Here is a 23,567-nt window from a genome sequence, read left to right as displayed (position 1 = left end):
CCAGCTATGCAAACTGACAGTTCACATCCTGGGGCAGCAGCGGGGTCTGGCCTGCAGAAAGGAGCAGCCCGACCAAATTTACGCTCACAAGATCTCTTAATTCACAAAAGCATTTGCTCTAGTTCCTGTTCTCTGCTGCAGGGGCTACGGAGAGGGAGTGGGGGTTGGGGCAGGACCATTGGGAGAATGTTCTGAAGAGAAGAGAGGCTCTCTTCACACTCTACTGAGTACACAGACTTTGGAGATGAAAAACAGACGGAGCGAGGCATTTCCAGCCATCTTGCTGATCGGCGCAGCAGTTCACTGAACTGTGCAGCGCAGCCCCAGACCCTGTGCTATTCGGTGTTACTTTGTAAAATTGTTCTTAAATGTTCAGCGCAAATATCCCTTCCCCACCCCCGTGTGTGTGTGTGTGTGTGTGTGTGTGTGTTACTTAAGTTGACAAAGAATATAAAATTTAAAAAGAAATAAAAATACCCATGTTGCAATGAGAATGGCCAGCAGTCGCTTTCCCCTCTGGAGAGTTCTGTTTAATATGAAAGTCCTCTTAACAAGAGTGGACAGAGGAAGTTTTAGGTTTGATTTGAACTTCATGTACATGACATATTTCATTTTTTTCTTCCCTCACAAATTTCAGTCCAGGCCATTTGTTTCCAGAAACTGCCAAACCTTCCCTGGCTGCTTCTAAACTACTCCTGGAATTTGAGGTTGCCTTTTATCTTCTCAGAAGAGACGCTTTGGTCCTTTTCTCGGCAGCCTTTCCTCTCCTCTGCAGAGGACTCGTCTCTCTGCACAGCCCACCTCAGCCCGACGCCTGGCGCGTTCCCGCTTCGTAGCGTGGGGTCACTTGTGTCCTCTGCGTACCAGTTTGGGTCAGTCTGAGAGTTGCCCTCGAATACAGATTGTGTAGAGTGACTGACCTCTTAGGTGTACTTCTATACACTCTCTCTCCAGATGTCTAAAACGACCTAATCAAATCGGTAGGGTTTTTTTCATGGCTTTGAACGTGGAACTATAATTAAAGTAAAAATGGTAGAATCCTTAGCTAGAGAACAGATTTGAATTCTAGGCTTCGCTCTTCCACGGCGTCCTTCGGTTGCTTTCCCTGCAGCCCTCACAGTCACTGCAGGAGGACGGGGTTGTGGCCGATAACACAGTCGCGGCCCTCACTGCTGGGGTCCCATGAACCCAGAGCACGCAGTTACACTGCATTGAAGTTGTCCTTGAACTGTCTGTAGGGCTCATGAAAACTGGTATTTTAAATAACATTTCGGAAGAGAACATCCGTTTACTAAAGAAAACAAAAACACTGCAAACTCTCTTACTCATACAGATAGCTGTGTATGGCATTCCTCATCATGGGCGTTTCTCATGTCGAAGTCTGTGAAACAGACCTCTGCCTCTCTCAACTGGCACTCTTCGTGAGTGTAACTCACCTGCTGCCTTGTTTGAGGCTGGCCAATTCCCTAATTGCCTGAGAAGAAGTATTTTTTTTTTATCGTCTTCCTCGTGATTAAGTTGTTTTTTAATTTATTGAGGTGACATTGGTTAATAACATTATATACATTTTAAGTGTACAATTCTGTAATACATCATTTGTATATCACGTTGTGTGCTCACCACTCACAGTCCGAGACTCTGTCTGTCACCGTGTATTTGATCCCCTTAACCTTCTTCGGCGTACCCCGCTCCCCGCCTCCCCCCCCACCCATACTCCTTTCCCTCTGGTAACCACATACTGTTGTCTGTGTCTGTAGGTTTGTTTGTGTTGTTGGTTCGTTCCTTTCTGTTTTATATCCCACATGAGTGAAATCATATGGTTCTTGTCAAAGAGGTATTTTTATATTCTCAACAGTGCTCTGGGAGTGCACACTGAGAAGCCTGCACATAGGTTGGGAAGCAAACCCCAATATAAGAGAGTGGGCGCTAAGTTCCAGAGAAGCATTATGGAAAGTAAGTGTTATAGGTATTTTAGATCAGTAGAGATATTTGGAAGGTTTTGAAAACATTTACGTATGTATGTTGTTTTCTGAGCCTTCCACATTCACGCACACATGAAGTTCTTTTTTTTTAAATATGTATCCACTATTCAATATTTATTTATTTATTTTTAAAGATTTTATTTATTTATTTATTTTTAGAGAGGGGGGAAAATGTTGTGTGGTTGCCTTTCTCACTCCTGCAGCTGGGGGCATGGCCCACAACCCAGGCATGGGCCCTGACCAGGAATCGAACCAGTGACCCTTTAGTTCACAGTCCAGCACTCAAGCCACTGAGCCACACCCACCAGGGCTCTTTTTTCATCGTTATTATTGTTGTTATTGTTGTTGTTGTTGTTGTTGTTGTTGTTGTTGTTATTTCCAGAGCTTGATATAGTCTCTGCTGCATAAAATGTTTACCTGACATATATGAAATCTCCAACCTATTTTATTTGGTGTAGTAGTTCTTGTAATACCTACCTTTAGCCAGAGCCCGTTTTGTGCCAGACACTGTTCCAAACTCTGTTTTAAACTGTTCGTGGAGGACTCAGAACCCCGGGTGCCGTGTGGCCGTGTTTCAGTGGTGGGGGCCAGAGCAAATCACCTGCATTTAAGGTTGCCGCCCCTGTTCCTGTCCATGTCGCCACTGCAGAAGTGGGGGCTTGGTGTTGCCAGGCCTTCTGTGTAGTCGAGGGAGACAGGAAATTCACATTTTTATGGGTATTTTCTGATTTTTAAAGCAGTATGAGCTAAATAAAAGTTGGTGACTTTTACGTTGTATCCTCAACCTCATTTTTACCCCTACCGGGTAGATACGATGCTTTACACTTGCCTACTTTCCACAGAGCTAATAAGTAGAAAAAGCAGAATTCTCTCCCTGATCCGTCTTACTCTGAAAACCACAGGGATGCTGTGCTTCCTGTCTTCTCCCCTGGACTCATGGGAGTGGTGCTGGCGGGAGTATTGGCAGAAAAGTGCCCTCAACAAAATTATCACATCGTGTAGTCCTGTACTGTAGAGTGTCATCTTCCAGAGCAGAGTTATTTACGGCTTTGGGGGGCAGTTAACTACAACACGAAGGCATTGGTAGCTGTAAATATCAAACGAAAGCGCTATCGCCTTTGCCGCAGATTTATTATTTCAGCCTCATGATACTTCTAGAAAAGCTTCACAGAGACTCTAAGTTGGTTGTGGAGTTCTTCAGGTTTCACTGTGAGTATTAGTGGCAATTTTACAAGGCCTGACCTTGCCAGAGAGAGGAGAAACCAGTAGTTCTCAGGATCTACTAAATATTTAATCACTTTTGGTAAAATTCTATATGAACTTTGTGGCCTGAAGGAGTTAACACACCTCCACAAACCCACCTTCAACGGGTAAGATCAGCCCCATTATTATTATTATTATATACAGCTGTAAAAAGCTGGTTACATAGCATAAATTGAATTGAAACACTTAGGCCACAGGATTACTCAAGAAGAATTGTATTGCTTGTTCGGTCATATATTTTGATCTTTATTGCCAGTAGTTTATTCTCATGAGAGTTGGGGATTAGCCTTGCTTTTAAAGTAAAAAGTGCATCTATGAGGGTAAAAATATAAAATGAAAATAGATTTTTAATGGCAACTCTGGTTCTTAGCATTAATTTTACATGCATTTTTCATTCTGAACTTTTAAACAGTTTTGAGAAACATATGAGAGATTTGTGAACAGGGGCAAGAGAGGGTCAAATGTATCAAATCCTGGGATTCCAGCAAATGTAGGATTTGTGGACGAGCAGAGAAGCACACATGTGTGGGGAATGTGCATTAAAATAAAACCTCGCTTTGTGGAGACTTGGAGAAGCGAGTGCACCACATTAGGGCAGATGTCTGAGGCGTTTGTCTTCTTAATAAATTAATGAAATATTAAAATAAACATCGGTTTTATCAGTTTGCCTTTTTTTCCCTCTCTGGATGAAAGTGTTTCAGGAAAAATCATAAAAGAATCTATGGTAGCTCAGAGAGGTTAAACTCAACAGTTGTTTTCTTTGAAGTCCCTGGCCATGAGGTTAATTGCCAAAACTGCTTGTGGAAAAGGTGGTAACAATTTAACAAGACTGTACAACTGCAGAGCCTTAGATGAATATCAGGTGTTTGCAGATGTTTTTTCCTAACAGGAAAGGGGGTGGGGAGGAGAGAAGGAACAGAATGAGAAACAGGGGAAGAGAGAGGCCTGAATAAAGTCCCAACTAAACAGCCAATAATTCTTTGTTTGCTTAGCCAATCATCCTGTAATTGGCCAGGAGGTTAATAGGAGTCTATTGATTGGTCAGGAGGAGTGCTTACTGTGGCTACTTTTACAGTATGCTCCCAGACAGAAGGCTGCAATTACTGGAGCTCTCATTCCCACTCTTTAGGGCCATTGCTGCCCTGATTTATGAAACCTGATCAGGTTGCTGTTGGCAATTTATGTTTTAAGCATTGCCTTCTGGGTCTTTGCTGCTTATGGGCCGGCGTGCTAGTTCTCATCATTTGTTGTGGTCATTTGAATAGGTAAGCTTATTTATGACTTACTGAAGTAGGAATACATTAAAAATAACCGCCACCACCCACGTGGACTGAAAAGTGGGAACAATCATACAAGATGTGTGATAGAGCCCTATTTGCTCTTAGAAATAGAAAGTCTGCTACCAGCCTGGCGTTTACATTAGATCGAGAAATGAAAACAAGTGGTCCTTGATCTGCCTTCGACAGACCTGTTTCTCAGCTCTCCTCATTAATCCGCACTTACCAATCACACTTGATTTCCTTTGTACCACTTTTAATAATTAGATCAGTCACTGGTATTTCACAGTAAGGAAACTGAGGCCTGTGGAAAATGTCTTTAACCGTCCAGACTGCTTCTGGAGCTAGTGACAGGGCTCTTCTGTCTTAACCCATCCTGACCTGGCTCTGACCTTAGCTTTACTAATAAGGTACTTACCTCCCTGTTTCATTTCTCACTTGCTAAACTTGACTATAAATCCTTCCATTACTCAAGAGCTTGGTTTCCACCTTCGCTCCAACCTCCTTTTTCAGTTTGGAGTTGCCTGGGAGGCCTGTTGAAGGAGAGTAAATCTCTGCTGATGATAAGGCCCTGGAGCCACAGAGCTCTGGATAGCCAGGTCTAGCAGCTGGATTTCGCCTCCTCTCCCAACTCGACACTTAAGACCATGTGACCATCGCTACTACTGCAACAACTGCTATTACTTCTTCCTGTTTCTCCTACTTTTAAAATTTTACTAGTACTTAAAAAAAAGAAAAAGCAACCATGTTTAACGACTTTTGCAAATCCTCTCATTGCTTCTAAAGATCTCCGTCCTTCAGCGTCCATACTTTGATTGGCTGCTCTATTCCAGCCACTCTTTTCCAGAACATGGTGGTGATGCCCAGAGACCACAATGGTCCCTGCCGGCGGTGCTCCCGAAAACATGGGGAACGTTCCTAAGATCCACTGGCAGAAGTGTGGCGAGTGGCAACCCCACAAAGTGGCAGTATGAGAAGGGCTAGGCTACTCTGTGTGCCCACGGAGAGCGGCATTATGACAAGAAGCAGAGAGGCCATGGTGGGTAGATGAGTTGATTTTTTTGGGGAAAGGCTCAATCTGCAAAGGTGGTGCCGGGGTGTGGAAGCGGCAAGCCCTGCCGCAGATCCCAGAGCTGGCTGCGCCAGACTGAGAGACGGTGAGCACTTTGAACCGCGAGAGAGGGCCACGTGGTTCGGTTCCAAGCTTCGTGTTTCATTTTATGATGAAGAGTGTAAAATCTTGAGGTTATGTTTGAAAAAAGAACCAAAACACCAATTTTGTAGACACTTGGTCATTCTCCTTTTGGAGAGAAAGGTGCCTTCTCGTTTGGTGGGCACACCTCCCCATATGAAGAAAGCAGGGAAAGAGAAGGCTGCCTCACCTGAGGTGAAGGATCTACAGCCTCCCACAGGGTCCCCCCCCCCCCACCTCTGTAAGGGAACCACTTATTATTGAACCAGTTACTTATGCTGTCTGGACGTCTCAGGAGATAATGTATTTCCTTCTTCCTCCTGTTAAAATTGTTCTTCTATCATGCTGTTGTAACTCACAATGTTTTGCATCCTCCTAAGCTCACTAGAGCTCAGAAGAACCTTCATAATTTTCTCCTTCTCTGCCAAGTGTACATGGAACTCTCTTTCTCTTCCTGTTGCTTCTGCAAATGGCTTTTTCCTGCCCTCCCCCTCACTTTAGGAAGTCTATTCTGATTGTGAATCCATCTCTTATGAGAGTGAGAGTCTTTTAGACTATCCTGGCTACCCTGTTGTTCCCATAATGTTACCATGTAGACGAGTGTCCATCCGACCTGCTCTCAGTGCAGTAATTATGGTTCAAGTGCAGCGAAGTGGCAGTAGCTCCATCTCCTGCAGGGTGGTCCGCCGCCTGTTCCCCTGGACTTAGACTGTCGCTTGTCTCTCCCTGGTTCATATATGGGCACGATTACCCTTGCTGTTTTCTTGCTATGGTATTGTTTGTGTTGTGAATATCAGGTGACTATGTGCCCAAAAGATCCGACCTCATCAAGTCCACCCCCAGTATAACGCGACATTTCCCATTTACTTAATTTGAAATTCATAAGAGAAAATAGCTCGGTACTTTAGGACTGACATGTTCTTTGTTCTTTGCTTTTATCATAAGACCAAAATTTCAGAGCCCCAGAGAAAGGTTCCCAAGCTGCACCGTCTCCACCATTGTATATCCTTAGAATCCTTGCATCGGTTTATTGTCCTCTTGTTTTTGCCAAACCTCATTGTTTACCTCATTATTAACTTTTATATCGGAACTCAACAGCACTTATAAGGTTCTCTAGTAACACAGTGATATCTGAACTTTTTATCTTCTCATTCGTGGGTAGAATCTGCTAGCATTTTCCAAAGGAATTAACAACCAACAACAACAGAAAAATTGAACAATGCATATTCTGAAACTAGACAGTGTAAAGGTCTCATGGTTTGATAGCCTTTTGCTGTTGATAAAGGAATCATGAGGAAGGAGAATACTCAGACCATAGTCCGTCCTCTAAGAGAGGGGAAGGGAAAGGGCTGAGCACGTTCAGCCTGGTGTCCACCCCCCAGGACGCTGTGTTCTCTTGAGGGACCTTTCCTGTCACTGTTTGTCCCACTGCCTTCCTTCAGTTTAGTTTAGTTTTATTTTGTTTTGTTTTGAGCCAGCCATGCCCTTTGCTGGATGACCATGAATAAAAAGCAAAGGGAAAGATGAAGGAAGGAAGAGGAGAGATGAAGGGAGGGAGGGAGGGAGGGAGAGAGGGAGGATAAGGAAAGAAAACAAAGAAAACATAATAAAGCAGAGATGACAAAATGAGACTTGGAGCAGATACAGTATTTGGAGATAGAACTATATATAAAACTTTGGGTGCTGACTCAGCCGTGGCACACTCACCTTTTTGGGAGAACTCAGGGAGGTATTTTGGCAAATTCTGAGATTTCATTTTTATAGTTGTGGGGCTGAATCACTACCTCCAACTGTAATATTCTTGAGAACCTAAGAGGTGACTTTGGCTAATCACTGAACTATTTATTGTTTAATATAAAAAGGAGTAAAATTTTTCATGAATAAAGGTATTGGCACCAAATATAATTTTATTTTCAAAATCTAAGTTTGAAATATTCTGTTGATTAAATGCTAAATGCAGCTATTTTTTTTTTGTTGCTGTTGTTTGGTTGGGTTTTTGGCTTGCAAAGGACAAAACAAATCATTTCAGAAATGCGTTCCTCCCCGCACTCTGCCTTGAAATTGCTGTTCAGGTTTGGAAAAGTGACCGATGAACAACACAGAGAATTCTGAATGAGACACTTCAGGCATCGTGGAAGGTTTTTGTGCCGTTCACTTGTGTACAGGGGCCTCCACAGATTTCTTTTACTATACAATGAGGGAAAAAAGTGTAAGAATTACATATGAGTAAAAAAATGTTTCTCTATCCTAGAATATGGATTAAAGAAACTTTGACAGAGTAAAAAGTTAATAAACATACAGTTTGATATGGATTTTGGCAAAAGTTATCAGAGACAAATAGTAGTGGGTCAACTAAATTGATGTATTTATAGGAAAACTTGAGTCGGGGCAGTAAATATGTCCTTAGGGTTTGGTGGCATCATAAAGTATTTGAGCTTTATTCTTCGTGATTTATTGCTTGATCCACAGAGGTGAGCATTTGTGTTCAGAAATGGATAATTCACACTTAAGTCTTGTGTGCTCCATTTAATCAAGCTTAAATTACAGGTTAAATGTGGTGCTCCCCCTCACCATCCCCCTCCCCCCCCCAAAAAAGCTATAGCAAAAGTGTAATATTGAACTTGAATCTCAATTTAAATTTGCCACCCAAGGCTGAGTTTTTACATCTGTCTAGGGGCAAACACCTCTGGTATTTGTCAATAAGCAAAGAAAAATAGTGGCTTTCAGATAACAGGCGTTTGGCGGAGCGGCGACAGTCAGCGAGCGAAAACGTTCCCGTGACTTCAGCCCGCTCTGGCTTCACTGTGTCTGCCTGGCAGATCCCATATGGCATTATGGAAACCAGCAAATGAAAACCATATTGATCAGCCCTGAGAACAAATGTAAAAAAGGTGGTCTTGAGGAGGAGCCGGGGAGAGGAATGCTTGCCTGGTCAACCCGATAGGCCCTTGTTAAGGCCTTTTAATCATTTATTAACGTAACCCTCCTTCTTCCCTTTCCACTCAGATTACCTCAGCCGCAGAGCATCCTGCTCCATTTATCTTTTAATGTTTCCTTTATTTAATTTATTTTTAAGCTCTAAGTTAGACTCTTATTTCAGAATTGAGTTTTACTTTTCATGGGATTGTTTTAAGTGACTTAAGTGACTTTCCCCAACAAGCTCACCAGGCATTCAAAGGCAGAAAAGCATTTGCTGAGATTCACCTAATTTACTTGGTATGCACCACAACCAGAAGCAGAGGGACCGAGACAGGCAGCCAGATACATTAAAAGAAGAGGGGGAGAGAGAGAGTAAAGCTGAGCTGTGTCTAGAGCTAACTCTCTGGTTAAGGTTTGGGTCAGTGTTTCCATGTCAATGGCCTTCTTTTCGGGGTCTGGAAGTTAGTCGAGCCCAGTTGCTCCAGGTCTAACGCCGGAGTCTCAGCCACCTTTCCCCTTCCTCTTCATTCTGTGACTTCAGCAGAAAGCAAGCTGACGTTTTCCTTTTACCTTGTTACTTTGGGGGGAAAATCACAGTAAAATCCAGTCTGCCTAAATGAGGTAGAGAAATAGAAGTGTGCGGTTTGTGGAGGATTTTGTTTTCCTGGGGTGTTCTCACCTGAAATGCATCTCGGACGTTTGTAGGTCTGCTGCCCCCCCCCCCCCCCAATCACACGCACACCTAGGTCTGGATGGGCCTGCTTCTCTGCCCACCTCTTCCCTTCCCACGTCTGCCTGCCCTCACATGGCTATGTCCAGGTTCGTCATTTGGTAAGAAGTTTCAAAGGTGTTTTTTCATAGGGAACTGTGTCCCTCTGTAGTTGATAAGTAACCTGTGGATATGAGTCTTCGGAATATTAATTAGCATCTGATAATGCCCTGCTTTGGAGCATAAACCCTCCCACCCCCCTTAAAGAGATTCACACAAACAAAAGAAACTGAAATATAGATGTAAGTTCCTGCCCTGAAACTGGTGTGTGCAAACCATCTCGATGATAGGCTCTTTCCTGAGCTATTTAGCTAATTGCCAAAACAGAATATTTGCTTTTTTCCCCTCCCTTTTCAAACCACTTTTACACACACACACACATACACACACACAATCCTTTTCAACACTGAAAAACTGAGTGAGGTACCATTTTCCTATAAATTTAACATTGAATTCTGAAATAGATATTCATAAAAAGCAGAAATTGTGGTTAATCTTTGGGTGCTGTGGGTGATCAAATCACTGAACTTCCTTTTTGCTCTGGACTCCTTGTCTGTGGCCGTTTTGCCTGATTATTTCTATCTTCTCTATGTTTTCTTTGCTTTCCCGTGCATTTGGGTATCAAAAGATGCACAATGTGTAGATCTAATTATCTAACTAGAATCAGGAACTTTATTTTATTTTGGTTTCCCCTTGGGACTTCAGAGATACCTTCAATAATGCATCTGAAAAAAAAATCCACGTATAAAACCTATTCTGTCTTTTCTTCTTGCATACTCATTGATTTCCAAGTGCTTTTCTTCATAGAGTCACGTTACTATCCCACTCTGCTTTCTGGGCTCTGCATCAGACAGTGTAGGCGTGCTATCTGTGCGAGACTTGCTCTCCCGGTGTGTGCAGAAGAACAGAGCATTGAACAGTGAGTGGACTATGCAGAGACGCTCTCCCTCCCTGGCTCTTTCTTTTCCTCTCTCCCCGCCTCCGCCCTCTTTTTTTCCACTCTTCCCTCTCCTCTTCCTCTCTTCCTCTCTCTCTCTCTCCCCCCATTCCCAATGGGAGTGTTGTTTATAGAGCATTATAATTTATAACTGAAGAGAGTGGATTTAATTTCAGTGGAGAGGCTCGCCAGCAGGGCGCCAGCCTGCAATCATATGAATCAGCAAGCTGCAAACTCTATTGAATGGAAAGTATTATCGCTGGCCACAGACGGACACTGTTTCTCCTAAACAACTCCCTTGGTGCAGGAAGACCTTGTCTTCATTCATCTATTTTACATATCTACTTCTGTTTTAATTCTGCCATTTCCTAAAAGTGTTTTCTCTTTTGATTGCAACTTTTCTTTAACTACCTTATTTCCTGGCCCAACATTAGAAACTGCTATTGTACATTTCTGGCTGATTTGATATTTCTTCTGTCTGCATCCTTACCATGTATGACTTTAGCTTTCCCTCTGCTTCTCCTTCCTGCATACAAGCCTTTTTTTAAAAAAACGGGAACCATTAAACATGCAAACAAGACTATGATGAACCATTAGCATTAATATTGTAAAATGCTAGTCAGTTTCAATCACCTAAACTTTTATTTAATCACAGATATTTTGTTTTTACTCAGATTTTTTTCTACATCCATGGAAAGATTTATTCTCTTGTCCTTCAAACATCTGGGAGATGATTTCTGCTTTACACACCCATCAAATCTCTTGTAACATTAATACCTGTGCCTTTATGCCACCTTTTCAGTCTTTTTTTTTTTTTTTTTAAGAAAAAGCACTAAAATACTTACATGATATTTTGTGGCCGGTGTTTGTTTTAATCCAATACCGGCTGCTTTCATGTAGTTAAGCTAAATCTCTGAGTCATTTTAAAAACCAAGTTATACCTACAAGGCTGGTACCTTTTTCAAACATATTTTGCTGAACTTATGTAGCTATTGTAAGTGTTCATAATTTTGGTAGTGCAACTTTAAGATTATAGAGATTACATTAATATTTCATCAAATATCAGACTGTCTTCATCCAGACTTGAATAATTTCAACACTTACGTCTTAACAATGAAATCCAAGTTGCGCAAATAGCTGGTTGACTGATCCTGATATTTACTTATTAGGGAGAAAGCGTTAGTTCGTGAGGCTGTGAGGAAGCGGCAGTAAAGGAATTTTATTTAGACATCGGTGGAACAGCAAGACTAGTCTGACTACATTTGTTTACAGTAAAGGTCTTATATGCTTAGAAAATATTAACAAATACAAAAGTTAACAAAAAATGCTAAAAGCTCAGAAATTCGTTATGAAATTCATGTTTCATTGTCAGAAGTATATTTTCATGTTGTAGATGTAAGAGGAAATTATTTTTATATTAGTTTGCATAGTTTCTTGAAACAATTTAACATCAACAAATCAAAATATATGTAGCCATAATTTTTCTCATTTAAAGCACAGGCTTAAGAATCCATATGTATTCATAAATTTTTTCCTTTCAAGCTTGAAAATAGAGTTATAGTCTTCACTGTCTCAGCTAGGATTTTTTTTTTTTTGCCTTTGATTACTCAGTAAGAATTACACATAGGAGCAGAAAATCAATATATTTACTTCTGCTTATTTTCCAAATTGAATGTTGCTGTGGTTTAGTATCAGAGAAGGTATACCCAGTGTCAGCTTAAAGAGGTTTCATCTGGTTTAGTTTTAAAGTTCTTGTGGTGGTAGTTGTTACCTTTAACAACAATTAACTGTCAACAAAGGTAAAAATTCTTATCACTTCGTTTTTATTCCGAGAAGTAATATGTGAAATGGGAGGGAGAATTGCGAGGTTGATCGCAGGTGAATGTTTGTATAAATCCTGTTTTTCCTGACTTCAGACCAGTTGGTAAGCCTATGCATGATGCGTGGATTTTTGTTGAATTAAGATTAGGAAAAGCAGAGGCAGCTCTGTAATGAACACGCTCGCACAGAAACCTCGTGCATTTCAGCACCTTGCGGCGGGGAGCTGTGCTGGAGCGCACTGGGGTTGTGTGACTCAATGACAGGGCAAGGCTCTTGGCTTCATTGTCTCCAGAGGCAGGCAAAGGGAGGGCCTTTGTGTCTTCACGTCGGTCCTGTGGCCTTGGTTACTGTGTTTTGTTTGCTGTGTTTTGACCTAAAAGATATCCCCCTTTCTACCTGTAATGCAATGTAAGGTCTAGGACAAACATGGTGTATTTGTGCCTTATTCTGCTTAATTCCTACTTTTTAAAAAAAAATCTAGCACAAGAACTCTCAGAACTCAACGTAGAACAGATATATTCTTTTTGCTTATGTATTATAAGCAAAGGATTGGTTTCTTTACATTAGAATTCATAGTTAAATTAATTCCTTTGAAAATTTTCTACAGTTGAAATAGAAGAAAAATGTGTTAGATATCTATGATTCAAATAAAGAGACATACTGAAAGTAGAATCATCTGTAAATACATTTGGCCAAAATGTTTCCATTCTACAAAATTCAAAAAGTATAAATAAAGTGCAGGGATGTGCTGTTCACCACCAAAAAGTTGCTTTTTATGGCCTGAAGCAGGGCTGTGGTTTATTCATGCTTTTTCTTTGTTTGCACAATTCTTGCACATTAAAGCGACCTGACCTCTTAACAAGTTATCTGATCCCTTGATCAGAAAAACTTTATTAAAGAGTGGATTTTTAAAATGTTCCTCGGCAACCTCGTAGAAGTCCCTGCCCTGGACATGCGGGGAATATTCTGCATTTGTGTAATTGCCATTGGCTTTCTTGACTGTTCATATCTCGAGTTTCCAAGTGTTGTTTTAATAAAATGCGTTCAGGCATCGAGGCCGACAGCTACATTTCCCCTCCCTGCAACTCTGCTCCTGGACCGTGCGCTTGGCCCACGCAGCAAAGCTGAGAAGTCGGCTGCGTCTGTGGGAGCCAACTCTGCTTTGACGGGGAGCAGTTGATACACCGTTTGTTTTCTTTTCTAAACGTCCCAGGAGTTTTACTTTCCATTTACTAGGACTTTTGAAAAAATCATTGCTTTGGGCTAAATGTTTACCATTTCTTCCAAAGTCTGTACCTCCAAAATATTTTTTTTTTTTTGAAAAAAGGTCACAGCCTTATTACTGATCGTCATGGATAAGACTGTGGTTGCTCCAGTTAAAATTGTGACCTTAGTGGGGGATGGGGAAGGGCCCTGCTGGTGGCTGCTTTCCTCACGTGTTGGGGCTTTGAAGTGTTCCTGCAACTGATATAAATGCACGGGGGTTCAGGGAGAGGCAGCTGGCTGGCAGCGACAGATTAAAATATTTCTGACCCACAAAAGTAACCAAATGCCCATATTTCTTCATTTAACATAATTAATACCTTGTATTTCCACTGACTTTGATAAAGTGGCCTTCCTCCTCCCACCCCAGCCCCCTCCCCTCTGTCAACTTTGGGAAGACTGCAAGAGATCTATAGTTAAAATACTCTGCAAATGATGAAGGATAGCATGTCTTAAAAAAGCTAACATCAAAAGTCTCAATTAGGTTGCTGCCTAGCAGGAAGCTTATAACCACATTAGAATGGAAAAGTTATTTCATTTTTAGTATACTGTATTTCAGCAGCAAAGGTTGCAATCTAAGAGCAAAATGAAACATTTTGGTTTGGCCGTCAAGTAAATCCACATTTTGTTATAAATGTACAATTATAGGAAATACGTGAAAAGAAAAGTGGTGAACATTTCTTATCAAATACTGTTCAAGAGGGATTCGGTGCACTGGGAACTTAGAAAAAGCCGGGGATGAATTTGGGTCACGTCACAAGGTCTACTTGTTGGGCTTAATTCGAAGCAGTTGTCCTTATTTCATTATCACAGAGCACACTGGTTTCCAATTTATTCTTTGAAAGACAGGCAGTGGCACCAAGTATGCCTCTTGGTTTAGGCCATGTTTGATTGGTCATGTGATTATATCTGCATCTTTTTTTCTTTCACTTTGCACCTCAGTACACGCATCTCTGAGAGAAAAGACAGACGATCTCTTTATTTGAAACAATCTAAGTAATGGCTGAGCGAGCCATCTGGAAAGGTGATGTCAGCTGAGGGCAAGGGTGGCTGCTGGTACGGGTTGTCGCTCCCCTGGCCCCCGCCCCCAGCACACACGCCAGCCTCCGCAAATCCAGTTTCATGGTGCCTGAGTCACTGTCTGGTTGGGTGAACTCATTCTCCTCAGCTGATATTTAACTAGTAGCCTGTTCTGGAGGAGGATCTGTATTGCCTTCCCGGGCCTTCACAAACACGCCGGACAGAGATGGGCGGCCCTGCTCTGCTGTGAGGGACAGAACTCCATGACATCACTCTCTTGTAGGGGCAGGAGGCACCCGTCTAATGCAGTGACCAAATTGGATTCCTTCTGTTAAGAAATCCTAAATTTGTGCTTCAGAGCCAGTTAAATGTAGAGCTGACTTACGTTTATAGCCTGACTGCAGATTTGGTTGATAGAATATAAAGTTTGGTCTGAAAGCGGACAGTTGTACTGCCCCAACAATATGTGTATACCCTGGTCCTGCGCTATTTTCTCAAAAGTAAACATTGAAGGTGTCTTATTGGAAAATACCCCGGGTAAGTAAACAGACTGCGTTGCATGTGGAGCCGCCACTCATAGAGGAGGGTGGGTGGGTCTCATGAAGCGGGAGCCCCGGGGAGATTCAGTTCTCCGTGGGACGGGGCCGCTGGGGAATCACGTCACGAGGGGGGCCCTCCGTGGAATGGCAGACATGCTCCTGACAGCTGGGCCCCTTTTTATTCCCCACGAGTAGATGCAGCTCGCACCTTTGCCTCCGCAGACAGGGCTTTCCCAGGTGATGTGGCCGCAGACAAAGGACGGGCACACACAGCGTGTACTGTGTTCGGCGAGTGCTGGTGGGATTCCCCGCCGCCGTGCCGGAGCTGCACTCCGCCGTGCAGCCGCAGGACAGCGCTGGCCCCGGTCATAAACCTGATGGGTATGGTTCACTGATTTTTTTGGACTCTGCATTTATTTTAGCAGACTTCTCTGATAGCTTTCTGCAGTTTTCAGCTTTTTGTTGTTGAAAACAAAAATAATAAGTAAACCAGTTCAGGGATCTGTTTCTCTTCCTGAACCCAGTGCCATGCCATGGGGCCCTCCTTGGGGAGAGCCGTGTCTCCAGCCAGGGCTGGAACCCGAGGAGCCGCTCCTGGCGGAACATGAGAAAGAACAGGGTATTACTTACATTCTTAACGTTCCTGCCTTTTCCTGGTAAGACATTCTAGGGAACCAACATGGTGTTTTTCCTTAAAAATTATATACATACATATCTTGTTCAAGTTTTATACATAGTCTTACTTTGCAAATGGTCAAGGCAACATTCTCTTATTCCACAAACTTTGGTTGAACACCATTACATTGTTCAATAGAGTAGTGAGTGCCTAGAATGTATTCACCAGAATAGATGTCGTTCCCATTATATAAGGGAAACACTGCAGCACACGTGATAAATATTATTGAATAAGACATTTCTTCTGCGTAATCATTTAGAGGATGAGCTCTTCTTAACTATCAGGGGATGGGTTAGTTTCTTTTATTGTAACATTTGACAAAGATATTTTAGATTTGAAGGAATTAGATATGTTATTGCGATGCAGAGCTGCCTAGATTCTTTCACTTTGTTTGAACTAAGGGTCTCATTCCTGAGTCCTTTCTGGAATACAGGTTAAAAATATTTCATTGTGATAACATTCCATTTGTCTAGGAGTCAAAGAACCAAAACTAAAATGAACTGAAGATTTAATTGATGGGACCATGTTGTTAGGCACTGAAATTTATTGATAAGGACGTGAGGTTTTTTTAAATCATTGGAGATAGCAATACTGGGAGATTTATAAAACCCTTAATAGAGCCAATAAAAGTACTGTGGGATCACATGTACAGTGATTCTGAAATAGCAGGACAACCTTGAACTATCTCCTAAATTATCGAAGAAATTTCAGATTACGTTCAGTACAGTTTTTGTGTGAAGCATGCTTCATTATTTTCTAGTTCCTTATATGTTTGTATCTACCTATGACAGATACATTACCCCTTCATTAACAAGAATGTTCTGTTAACCCCAACGTGTTATGTCCTGTTTGATCCACTTTCATGATCTGTTTTGAGAACGCTGGACCACACACACCTTACTTACCGTGGGCATTCAGAGTGAAATGAGATTGTCCCTACTTGGTTCTCCGTAGAGCTGTCTGTCCAAGAATCAGTGCTGAGCCTGGGAGAATGCAGGCCACGAAGGTTTCTACCCATTGGATTCTTAATCGTTTCGATGCTCTTTCCTCTCTTTACAGTTTCTTCAGTTATCTGCCGTGTTCTAAAGGAAGTTCTGTTGGGCCCAGAGGGCTTAAATTAGAGACTTTTTCCCCAAAGGAAGCCCGGGGAGCCCAAGGCATTAGAACAAACACCTAAGAACTGAGGTGCCCTCCAGAAAATAACTTAGTCTTACTGCCCACCAGTACTTAACTTGGCCATACATACTTCTGGGGGCATTTATGTGGCTTTTTTTTAAAGATTTTATTTCTTTATTTTTAGAGAGAGGGAAAGGGAGGGAGAAGTAGAGGGAGAGAAGCATCAATATGTGGTTGCCTCTCATGCACCCCCCACCAGGGACCTGGCCTGCAACCCAGGTATGTGCCCTGACTGGGAATCAAACCAGCAACCTTTTAGTTCACAGGCCCGTGCTCAATCCACTGAGCCACACCAGCCAGGACTTTTTTTTTCTCCTTTTTTTTTTTTTTTCAATGTGTAGTTGCCTCTCGCACACCCCCCACTGGGGACCCAGCTGGCAACTCAGGCATGTGCCCTGACTGGGAATTGAACCAGTAACCCTTCAGTTCACAGGCTGGCACTCAATCCATTGAGCCATACCAGCCAGGGCCATTTATGTGACTTTTTAAAAAATTATTCTAATTTATAGAGAACTCTTCACTCACACCTCCTCAGTCTTGGAAAGAACTCAGGCAGTGATTATTTTATTGTATAGTTGAGTATATTGAGGCATAGAGATGTTAAGTAATTTCAGCTTAGTGACTAAGTGTTAGAGCTGGCAGTTAAACTGAGGTTCTGTAAATCTAAACACTGTCTTTCTACCCCGTGACACTGCCTCATTCTTTGTGATGGTAATGATCCTAGCTAAAGTAGGTAATTGCTACTTTGGCTTCTCAATGAACAAAGGAAACTGAGTCTCTTGATGAGTTTTCCCCTATTATTGCTAGTTTCGGAGATGACCCCCCTCAGTTCATTTTCATCCTTGCTAAACAAAACACCTTCCCCAGGAGCTCCTTTTGGCAGGTTGTCAACAAGCTTGGATTCTTTCATAGCATATTTTTATCTTATAAAGAAGCTCATGTAATTGATAGCTGCATCACTCTTTCCTCCCAACAACTTCAAGTTAAAGGGTAATTTGTGAGAGGGCCGTGAGATGCTAGGTTACAGCCTCTGACATGTTCTTTTGTGGAATACGTAAGTTTTCTTGAATCCTTACTGTGTTCTTAGCCATGTGGGAGATCAGAAAACTGTTCCTTTCTCAATTCAAGGAACTTTAGTTGGGGAAGGCGAGGCATGAATGCATGTGAAGTACTTCCAAGATGAAGAAATACCACAAGGCCTTTCTTTATATTACCAATTGCAAAATTAATGGTGTAGATAGTAAGTGCTTTGTATTCGGGGAAGGGTGAATCGTAGTCTTAGATTTGTGACACTGGTAGAGTCCTTGTCTAGTCCTACCACCTTAATAGAAGATAAACTCAGCAAAATTAATATACAGGCTTAAATTTCTGTAGCAAAATATTGCCATATCTACACTTCAAATTCAGATCTTTTCATTGACTGTCTCCTGCCTAAATTAAACTCTGTTCCTGACCCATAAACACTTCGATTTTTGAAAGAGAAATGAAATCTTGCCATCAGTTATTTTTAAAAATATTTTAATTGCTTTTAGAGAGAAAGGAAAAGAGAGAGAGAGAGAGAAAAGCATCAGTGTGAGAGAGAATCATTGATTGGCTCCCTCCCATATGTGCCCTAACTGGGTGTGGAACTCACAACCTAGGTATGTGCCCTGACGAGGAATGAAACCTCCAGCCTTTTGGTGTACGGGATGATGATGCTCCAGCCACCTGACCCACACTGGCCAGGGCGCCATCAGTAATTTTAAGCTTTCCTAGGCAATGTCTACACTCTGGAAGATCTTGATGACTCCTAAACATCAGTCTGTTCACACCTACCGTGTGGATCTGTCTTATCCTTTGAGCCTTTCTGTTTCTCCTACATTTAGTATTTATCATTTAATCACCATGCTGCAAAAATGGTTTTACAGCATTTTGTGTGTAAAAAAAAAAAAGGCAATCAAATAAAAGTTAAATTATTTTGTACAGTGACTTAGAATCATTAATGACTGCATGAAGATTAGGTCCTAATTTTCTCACCTTATTCAAATGTTTATCTCTATTTTTTCTCCTGCCATGGTCTAGAATTCCAAAGCGTCGTTCCTCAGTAATTTAATTAGGCCACAAGTTTGAGGCCTAATGATGGATCAAAAAATGTATGATATGCTTGAGAGATCAAGACTGCAAATTTATTACTGCTGTAGCCAAGGCTGGCACATGTGGGAGAGGGAGCAGGTACTTGCCCTGTGCTACAGGATCTGAGTCAGCGATCAAGGTCAGCCCCGCTTCATTAACTTCTTCTGAGGGCACATAGTCATTGTAAATATACTTCACATGCCTCATATTCTAATTACAATATAGGATGGCTTTGGAATGACTTTTGTTTATTTCAGTTAATGTCCTAAAGTAATAGATGATGTTGAAAGATCTGGAGTAGCGTAAGCTGATTTCTGGTCATTTTGCCTAGTTTCCTAGTGCCCCCCAAATGGAACTTCCCCCTCAGGACGTGTGTGGGTGCAGATGCTGTCATCCACAGGCAGCTGAGGCAGGGCCTGCTCTTAACCTGATCAGCTAAAACTGTCCTTTGTTTCGAGGGAGCAATAAACAGAGATTACCATTGTGCTCTCAGCCAACACACTATTAAAAATTGGGATGTATTCCATTTTAATTCTTGAGACCTTAAAATCTGAAATTTGTTTTCACAAAAATTGTAATACCTATTTTATTCCTATGTTTAGATACTATACATTGTTTTGCCCCTAAATGTCTAATAATCCTACTTTTAGATGATTTTAAAGTCTTTCACTCGCTGCAAAATGGTAAATCACTTGAAACTTAATACTTTTTATGAAATTTCAAAAACTTATAATTTTTAATAATTTTAATGTAGAATGAAGATACCGTCTTATGTGTCCAGTCCTTTGCACAAAAGTATAATAACTTAATTTGGAGTTAGGCTATGAGGCAGGAGTCTCTGGAGGATTCCTCAGTGGCCTTTAGAGTCTCAGTACCGATCTTCATAAATAAATACAAAATCAGAAAAATTAATATACTCTTTCATTTGTCACACAGATGTTAAAGACCGTTTGAGAAGCAGGCAGTTGTGTTGGTGATAACACGATAAACTGAAGTTGGTTAAAGGATATCTGTGGATATTGGATAATTTTTTACAAATCTCATTTAAAATAGATTTTGTTCCTTTCGATTCCTGTAAGGTGATTTGATGAAGGTGAAATAATTAATATTCGTTTTCTAGGTATATTGGCTGGGTATTCCAAATAAGACCTTCAGTGAATGCAGGCACCAGGCTACCTTCCACCCAAAACAAATACTCTGGGCAATTATATGATACAGTATTTTCAAGTTACTGGGTGTCAGATTGTTAAGGACAGTGATCCCTGAGAGACGGGAAACAAATGAAGTGCGTCTTGCAATTGTCCTGGATCATTGCCAGTACGTACTGTAGGAAAGGGAAGCCCAGATGGAGCACTGCAGTCTTTGAGTGGAATAAATAGGTGCTGGGAGTTTGCGGAGGCCAAGGTGTCTAGCATTCACAGGACAGAGTACCGTAGAGGAGAGAGATGCCCAGATAGAGAGCCCTAGAGTTCTGCAGAGGATCTCCTACACGCCTTCAGCTGAGTACCAGTTCATGAAAAACGACCCAAGGTCCAGGAAATAATCATCCAAAAATATTGGAACAATCAGTGGAACTCAGGGCCGGAAGTAGTTCCTGTTCCCAGCAGCCAAAGGGAAAAATCTCATAGTTGATGGGCAAGTAGCGAGAACACTCACAGGTGTTTTGCATCTACAGTGGGCAAAACTTCTAGACTCCACTGCCTAGCAAAGCCTAAAAGCAAGACACATTGTAATCAAATTGCTTAAAGCCAGTGATAAAGAGAAAAACATGGTAAGTTTCTTACACTATACATGAAGTGCTATAATATTCCCTAAATGTAGATTTGATAAGTCACAAAATATATGATATTAACCCTAAAGCAATCACCAATATAACAAATAGTTTTATAGCTGATAAGCCAAAAAAATAGATAAAATGGAATCATAATAATAATGTTTAATGAATCCAAAAAGAGTTATATGTGAATCCAAACACCATATAGACAATAGAAAATATAGCAAGATGGTAGATTGAAATCCAACTATATAAAATATATTAAATGTAAATGGCCTAAACACTGAATTATAAAACAGAAATTGTCAGGTTTAATAAAAAAGGAAGATTCAATTATATACTGCATACAAGAAACCTGCTTAAATATGAAGACACAAACATAGTAAAAATAAAGGGATGGAAATGACAATATACAGTTTTAACACTAATCAGAAAAAGCAGCAACAGTTATATTACGAGACAGAGTAGACTTCAGAAGAAAGAATATTATAGAATAAGGGGTTATTCATAATGTGAAGGGTTTTTTCATGAAGAGGACTTACCAAATCTCAGTGTTTATATGCCTGATTGTAGAGCCTCAAAACATACGAAACAAAGAAATGAATTACAAGCAGATTTAGGCAAACACTCAATTTGATGAAGATTCAACATCCTTCTCTCAATAACTGGTAGAGGACTAGACAAGGAATCATCAGATATATAGAAGACTTGAATAACACTAATAACCAACTTAATATAATTGAAATATATAATATAGAATATAGAAAAATTATATCACATATATAATATAATATATATATACAAATATATATAAACCTCCCATCACCTGCAGAACTACCTTCGTTTTGAGTGCACACAAAATATTTACTATGATAATCCATATTCTGAGTCATAAAGCAAGCCTCAGTAAATTTAAGGGATTTAAATCCTACAATATGTGTTCTGTGACCACACTACAATTAAATTAGAAATCAATAACCACAAGATATTTGGGAACATGCCCAAATATGTATTTGGAAACACTTCTAAATAAATCATGTATGTAAGAAGAAATAAAATAAAAATTATTTTGAACTTAATGAAAATTAAGGCACAACATGTCAAAATTTGTGGGATGCAGCTCCTCCCAAGCCACTGCTCACCAAGGAGAAGGCCATGTTCAGTTCAAGCACCGAGATCATGAAGCCCAAAGGTGAGAATCCAGACGGATGGGAGTGCGGCATCTCCCAGGCTTTGGTGGAGCTGGGGATGAACTCAGACCTCAAGGCCCCGCTACGGGACTTGAATATCACTGTGGCCAAGGAAATTGAAGTTGGTGGCCGTCGGGAAACTATTATAATCTTTGTTCCTGTTCAACTGAAGTCTTTCCAGAAAATCCAAGTCTGGCTTGCACATGAGTTAGAGGCAGAGTTTAGTGGGAAGCATGTTGTCTTTATCACTCAGAGGAGAATCCTGCCAAAGCCAACTCAAGAAAGCTGAACAAAGAAGGAGCAAAAGCACCCCCCAGTAGCTGCACTCTGACAGGCACACAACGTATGATCCTGAAGGCCTTGGTTTTCCCAAGTGAAACTGGGCAAGAGAACCCACGGGAAACTGGGTGGCCGCCGGCTCCCAAAGGGTCGTTTGGATAAAGTCCAGCAGAGCAACGTGGAATACAAGGTTGAAGCTTTCGGTTGTCCAGAAGCAGCTCATGGGCAAGGATGTTAATTTTAAATTCCCACCATTTCAGTTGTAAATAAAATGTCATCCTCAGTTAAACAAACAAACAAACAAACAAACACCTGTGGGATGCACCAAAGCAGCATTTAGAGGGATATTTATAGCACTAAAAATACCTATAGTATTAGAAAAGAAGAAAGATCTCAAATCAGCAACCTCAGCTCCCATCTTAACTAGAATAAGAATCAAAGTGGAAATCAATGAAATAAAAACAGTAAAGGAAATCAATGAAAGTTTAGTTTCTTAGTTTCCACACCAAAAGTGTGGCTCGTAAAAGAAAAAAAAAAGATAAATTGGACTTAGGAACATCTGTTCTTATAACAATACTATTAATAGAATCTTTTACCCTGGGAGAAAATATTAATGGAAACCACACATTGGGAGAAAAATGTTCAGCCTTCATATCTAATAAAAGACTTCTATCCAGAATATGTGAATAAATAAAAACTCAAGAATAAGAAACAAACAACCAAATAAAAAATTGGGCAAGTGGTTGGAATAGATTTCACTGCAGAGGAAACACAGATGGCAAATAAGCATGTGCAAAGATATTCAATGTCATTAGTTATTAGGGAACTGCCAATTAAAACATTAATGAGATATCACTACACACTTATTAGATTGTCTAATATTAAAAATACCAGCCTTACCAAGTCTTGGCAAGAACATACAGCACCTGAAACTCTCATATGTTACTGCTGGAAATATGGAATCATACAATTTGCCAGTTTCTTAAAATATTAAACATTATACCTACTGTATGACCTAGCCATTTCACTCCTAAATATTTAACTAAGAAGAATGATAGCATGTGTCTGTACAAAGACTCACGCATCAAAATTTACCTGTAGCTATATCTGTAGTAGCTAAGAATGGGAAGCAATGCAAATGCCCATCAACAATTACTTGGATAAACAAATTGGTGTTCGTTCATAAAATAGAATACGACTCAGCAATAAAAAGGAATGGGTTTTTGATCAATACAATGACATGGGAGGATCTTGAAATAATTAATGAAAAGGAATCAGACCAAACAAATACATACCATATGGTTTTATTCATATAAAATTCTAGAGAATGCTAACAAATAAATCTATGATAATAGAAAGCCAATGAATGGTTTCCTAA

At 40.8% G+C, this 23,567-nt stretch overlaps 1 protein-coding gene and 1 pseudogene across 9 annotated transcripts in view; both read left to right on the top strand.

Annotated features, from left to right (window-relative positions):
* Positions 1-23,567, top strand: part of BCAS3 (BCAS3 microtubule associated cell migration factor) — a 485,409-nt gene that overhangs the window by 290,356 nt on the left and 171,486 nt on the right. The window lies entirely within an intron of this gene.
* On the top strand, positions 21,504-22,476 carry LOC114504222 (annotated as a pseudogene).

Source organism: Phyllostomus discolor, chromosome 8, assembly GCF_004126475.2.
Source record: "Phyllostomus discolor isolate MPI-MPIP mPhyDis1 chromosome 8, mPhyDis1.pri.v3, whole genome shotgun sequence".
NCBI classification, from domain to species: Eukaryota; Metazoa; Chordata; class Mammalia; order Chiroptera; family Phyllostomidae; genus Phyllostomus; species Phyllostomus discolor.
This window is presented reverse-complemented; position numbering and strand designations above follow the sequence as displayed.